The sequence below is a fragment of the Octodon degus genome, unplaced genomic scaffold, assembly GCF_000260255.1.
Source record: "Octodon degus isolate 3935 unplaced genomic scaffold, OctDeg1.0 scaffold00065, whole genome shotgun sequence".
Classification (NCBI taxonomy): domain Eukaryota; kingdom Metazoa; phylum Chordata; class Mammalia; order Rodentia; family Octodontidae; genus Octodon; species Octodon degus.
Window position 1 is genome coordinate 5,598,902 of NW_004524641.1, and position 5,867 is coordinate 5,604,768.

A 5,867-nucleotide genomic window follows, 5' to 3' on the forward strand; every position below is an offset into this window, starting at 1 on the left:
TTAAGAGTAAGGCCAGGGGCTGGGGAGATAGCTTGGCAGTCTCAGCGCCTGCCTGGCAAGTGCAAGGACCCAGGTTCCATTCCTGATACCAGCCACCGAAACTGGGTGTGGTGGCACACACCTATAATCCCAGAACTGGGGAGGCTGAGACAGGAGGATCACTACAAGTCTGAGCTGTATATCGAGACCTGTTCCACAAAAAAGTAAAGCCATGTCCTGCCAGGCAGGATGCTGCACACCTATAATTCTAGCTACATGGGAGGCTGAGGTGGGAGTGTCCTATTTTTAAGAAAAGCAAACACAGCACCCAAGCACTGACCATGGAGAAGAGAGTGACAAATGACTTCATCCACTTACCTCATTTTATGCACAAGGAAAGTAGGACCTAGGGAAGTGGCCTCTCCAGGAGGCAGAGCTGGTTAGTGACAAGCCCCGTCTCCTAACGCCTGCTTACCTGCTGTCTCCACATCTGCCCAAAGTGGTATCCTCTCACACGTCCCCACTGTGCCCCATCCAGGAAGCTGGGTGCAGCCCTGAACAGATGTAGGGATGTCACAGTCGCGATCCTCAGCCCCATACTGGCCCAGCCATCCATGAAGAGTCCCATCTTTGGCCTCTCCTTCCTTAGTGAAGGCCTGGTAGCCAGGAGGCCACTGGGCAAGCAGGAGAGAAAATGAGTTCAGGGATTCACCCTCACCTAGAAGTGTCAGTGAGAGCCTGGCCCCAGATGATGAGCTTATTTAAAATAAATGACACTTTAGATGAGGTCCCTGGGGTGGGGCTTTGTCCTGGATCTGAGGATTATAAATTCTTTCTCCTCCCTTCCTTCCTCTGTCCTTCCGCTTTCTCTCCTACCCAAGGACACCAGAGAATAGCCATCTTCAAGCCAGGACCAGCATGTGAGAATATAAATTCCTGTTGTTTAAGCAGCCCAGCTCTTGGTTTTGCATGGAAGTCCATACTGGCGAAGGTAACTCTGGAAGTCCAAAATCACAGCATTGACAGGGTCTTCTGGGAGACTCTGAGAGGGACGCTCTTCTGTGGCCTTGTTTCTAACACCTTTGCCATTGCTCAGCTTGGGCAGCATAGCCCGTCTCTGCCCCATCCTCACGGCCTTGGTCCCCATGTCTCTTTGCTTCCTCCTTTTCTGTTTCTATAAGGACCCTTGTCACTCTAGGGATGCTTGTCACTCTAGGGTCATCTCTCCATCCAGGATGATCTCATCACAAAGTCTTGAGCTTAATTACATCTGCAGCTGGCTGCACACCTGCAATCTCAGCACTCTAAAAGGCTGAAGCAGGAGGATCAAAAGTTTGAGCCCAGCCTGGGTGACTTTAGTGATATAGTTAGACCCTGTCACAAAATGAAAAAAAATTTAACAAAAAAGGTTATAGATGTAGCTCAATGTGAAGGCCATCGGTTCAATGCCACCAGTGCAAAAGTAAAACCAAACGACTAACCAGGAAGCAGCAAGGGATCCTGAGGAGGCTGTGGGCAGACATATTCTTTCCAGAGCCCAGAAGGGGGCAGGGGCAGAGGGCGCTGGGCTCACCACAGTCTCCCAACATGCACAACCCACCCCTGCTCCTGATAGAGGGAAATGAAACTCCCAACCTGGAAGATAACTGGGATGAGTTTGTATTCCCTAAAACTGAAGAATGGATTTTAGGAACAAACGGAGGTTAACAGCAGAATATATTTATTGGGGAATGAAAGCTTCTGTCTGGGAGAGGGTGAGAAGGGGGACCTGAGGCAGTTGCCCCACGGAAACCTGCCACTCCTAAGGACTTTTATAGAGTAAAACTATATGGTGAGGTGGGTCTAAGATAGTATGGGAACTCGCATGAGGTGGGACAAATCTATGATCAACCAATAAGGTTACAAACACCGTTGCTCAGGTAAAATTGATTAAATCCAGGACCAAATGGGGAAGTGAGTCATGTAGCAAACAGGCATGAACACAGAACAGGAGTTTATCAGGTAGCTGGTGGTAGTTGGATTAGTGACTCTCCCTGGCTTCCTCAAGGTGATGATCAATGCCGGATGCTTATCTTTAGGGAGGTCAGTATTTGTTTGATCTTTGGTCTTTAGGTCTGGCCCACAGCAGGAGCATCCATCTCTCTTACAATCGCAAGGTATCTTGTCCTCCGTGCTGTCTTCTCTCTGACTGCCTATAACATTTCAGTCTAATTTAGCTGCTTACAACATTTCCACCTGGGCAGAACCAGAACCAGGCAGCTTAGCCTCAGCCCCCATGGTGGGTGCTGCCACATTCCCAGGGTGGGAAAAAACTAAGCCTGCGAGCTCCAGTCCCCCACCCAGCCTGAGGCCACCAGCACCTGCTGATTTTCACATGTGCTCCTAGAGCTAAGAGGAGCCCGCCCCAGCCGAGCCCCTACCCGATCACCAACTTGCGGCCTGAGCCGGGACTCTGGCCAGGGTGGCCGGGTCCGCAGGACACCAAGCCCCAGCTGCCCTGTGCTCACATGAGGGCCTCAAGAAGAGGGGCTTCGATCGCGGTGGGGCTCCCTGGGGGCGACCCTCCCTCCCAGCTCCTGCCTACCCTTCTACCCCTTCGCCACCCACACAGGAGGCCTTTGCCTCTGCAGTGCCCTCTGCTGTCCTGCTTCCGCTTTGGAGCAGGCAGCTGCAGTCCATGGGCTGAAACCGTGAACAAAAATAAACCTCTCCCTTTTATTTTATTTATTTATTTATTTATTTGCGGAACTGGGGATTGAACTCGGGCCCTTGCGCTTGCCAGGCAAGCACTTATCCTACTGAGCTATCTCCCCAGCCCCAACCTCTCCCTTTTAGGTGTGCGAGCCAGACATTGTGTCCCAGGGACGAGGAAAGCGATGAGACAGGCCCTGAGGGAAATGTAGTGACACTGCACCTCGGACGTGGGTCTACCCTGTAGCTGCTGGGATGGAACCAATATTTTTGTTGTGGTGGTGGCAGTGGTGGGCCCGAGGACCTCCAGCGTGCCGGCAAGAGCGCTACCGCTGAGCCACATCTCAGGCCCAGGAAGCCACGTCCTTTGTTTCTACAAATGGACCGTGTCTGTGCCAGCAGTAGGGGATGCTGGGTGGAGCGCGCTCAGAACTCTACTATCTTCCACTTTTCTGTGAGTCAAATCACCCTTCCCTCACAGCTTAAAAATCAGAGCTGGGAAGGAAAGGATTAAAAGGTGGAGGAGGGGACCCAACTGGAGAGGATGTGGAGCAACCGGAACCCCGGGCCTGCTAGTGGGAATGTAAAATGGTGCAGCTTCCATGCCAAATACTCTAGCAGTTTCTCAAGAAAGTACTCACGGAGTAACCCAGCGCTGCACGTCCAGGTTTATGTCCAACAGAACTGAAACCTGAACAGATACTTGTATGCCAATGTGCATCGCGCACCAAGAACCGTGCGCACGGGAGATGGAGGAAATGTATCTGCACATAATGGGATATCAGCCTTGTAAACGACTGAGAGTTTGACATGGATCAATCTTTAAAACATCCTGCTAAGTAAAATAAGCTAATATGAAAGCTTACGGATACGGTTTGATTCCGCTCCTGTGAGCTACCTGGAGGAGTCCGGTTCATAGAAACAGGAAGCTAGAAGGTGCCGGGGGTGAGAGGAAGGTGTTGATAGGTGCAAGGTTTCAACGTTCTGAGGTGGACGGTGGTGCTGACTGCTCATCTTGTGAACATACAGACCACAGAGCCAGGCGCTTAAAAATGGTGGCAACGGTTAGCTCTATCTATAGCTTGTCACATTAGCATTTGTTTTTCTTTTTTAAATTATAAAATGCGCTGGACATGGTGGCACATGCTTGTAATCCTAGCATGTGGGAAGCTGAGGGAGGAAGGTCACCGTGAGTTTGAGGCCAGCTTGAATTAGAATGAAACCCTATCTCAAAAAACTTTTAAAAATAACAAAAACCTTCGTTCTTATCCTTGAAAAAGAGTTAGTGGGTGTGGATTGGGTCAGAATGGGGCACTGACACAGAAACTAAGTTCCTCTCAGCAGAGATATCATCCATCGCTACATACATCCTGAAGGAAGTCTGGCTTTTTTTGGCAGGTATTTTTTTTCTCAGGAATTTAGCTTGAAAAGTGGAGCAGGAATGTTGTGTCAATTCAATAAAACAGATGAATGGATAAAGAAAATGTAGTACTTACACATGATGGACACCACTCTGCCATAAAGAAGGGTAAACTTTACCCACCTGTAGGAAAATGGCTGCTCCTTGAGACCAAGGTGTTCTGGGAAATCAGACACACAAGCTCAATCGCCCATGGTTACTCTTGCATGAGGAATGCATGATATAAAGAGCAAAATAAAAGACAGATGGAATAAGGAAGATTTCAGGACTGTTGCAGAAAAGCAGGAGACCAAGAGATGGAGGGAGGGGGCCGGAGAGGAGAGGAGGGGAAGAGCAAAATGAACTAAGAGGTGTTGCACGCATGTGCCCACTGTGCCCCATGAACGGAATCATGTCCCACACGTGTGCCCTAATTAAAAACAAAACATTTTAAAACTATGGCTCATTTACTACCAGAGGCCTACACCAAGAGGGACCAGAAGGAGCTCGGGAGGCCCGGCCTCTCTCCTGCCCTTTCTGGCCCCTGAATCCTGCTGCTTCTGTCAGCTCTAAAGCCCTGAACTATGAGTCTAAGGTAAGAGGTTTTTCTTTGATCACAACAATGTGCAACATAACAACCAATGTTGAATTCCTATCATCTTTTTCTGAAATCCTATATCATTTCTAATATTTTATCTATTATTTTCTTATTCTCTCTAAAATAAAAACATTAAAATTAAAAGAGTATTCCTGCTTAGCCAGGAAAATAAACCTGTTGGCCAATCTCTGTTTTTTGAATCTCAAAGTAATAATGCTTTTGACCTGCTGTTTCTGTTCTCATTTAGGTAGCCCTTTGCTGTATGCCAATTATCACCCGGTAGTATTTTCTTATCTGATTAGAGCTCTGTTCTGGCTGTGCCTCAACATCCCCCAAAGCCGCATGCAGTCATAGGTGGGGCTTTTTTAGAGGTGGCTGATCTACAGTGTGGGACTGATTCACGGCACAATGCTAGAATTAAAGGGGATTAAAGACAGAGGATGGCCCTTTTGTCTCGGCCGCTGACATGCCCTCCAGACTAAGGAAGACCCGGAAGCTTCGGGGCCATGTGAGCCACGGCCATGGCCGCATCGGCAAGCACCGGAAGCACCCCGGAGGCCGGGGTAATGCTGGTGGCATGCATCATCACAGGATCAACTTCGACAAATATCACCCAGGTTACTTTGGGAAGGCTGATATGAGGCATTACCACTTAAAGAGAAACCAGAGCTTCTGCCCAACTGTCAACCTTGATAAATTGTGGACATTGGTCAGTGAGCAGACACGAGTAAAAGCTGCCAAAAACAAGACTAGAGTAGCTCCCATCATTGATGTAGTGCGATTGGGCTACTACAAAGTTCTTGGGAAGGGAAAGCTCCCAAAGCAGCCTGTCATCATGAAAGCCAAAGTCTTCAGCAGAAGAGCTGAGGAGAAGATTAAGGGTGTTGGGGGGGCCTGTGTCCTGGTAGCTTGAAGCTACTGGACAGGCGGCTCATTCAAATGCTAACAAATGGTTTAAAAAAACAAAAAAAGACGAGGATGATTACTAAGGCAATCCACTGATGGGTTAGGCATCATCCTAATCCACGCTGCATGGCAACAACATAAGGAACAAAAAGAGGTTCCCTTGTCCCCCTTGCTTGCTTTGCTACCTTTGGCCCACCATGAGCTAGTTCTCTGCCAGGCTGCCCTGCCTTGGAGCCAGGACTGGAACATCTACAAACTGTGAGTTAAATAAACCTTCCCTCCTCTTAATTCTGG

General features: G+C 48.9%; 1 pseudogene; it reads left to right on the forward strand.

Moving 5' to 3' along the window:
- Positions 1 to 5,131: 5,131 nt before the first annotated feature.
- On the forward strand, positions 5,132 to 5,580 carry LOC101588236 (annotated as a pseudogene).
- Positions 5,581 to 5,867: the final 287 nt, after the last annotated feature.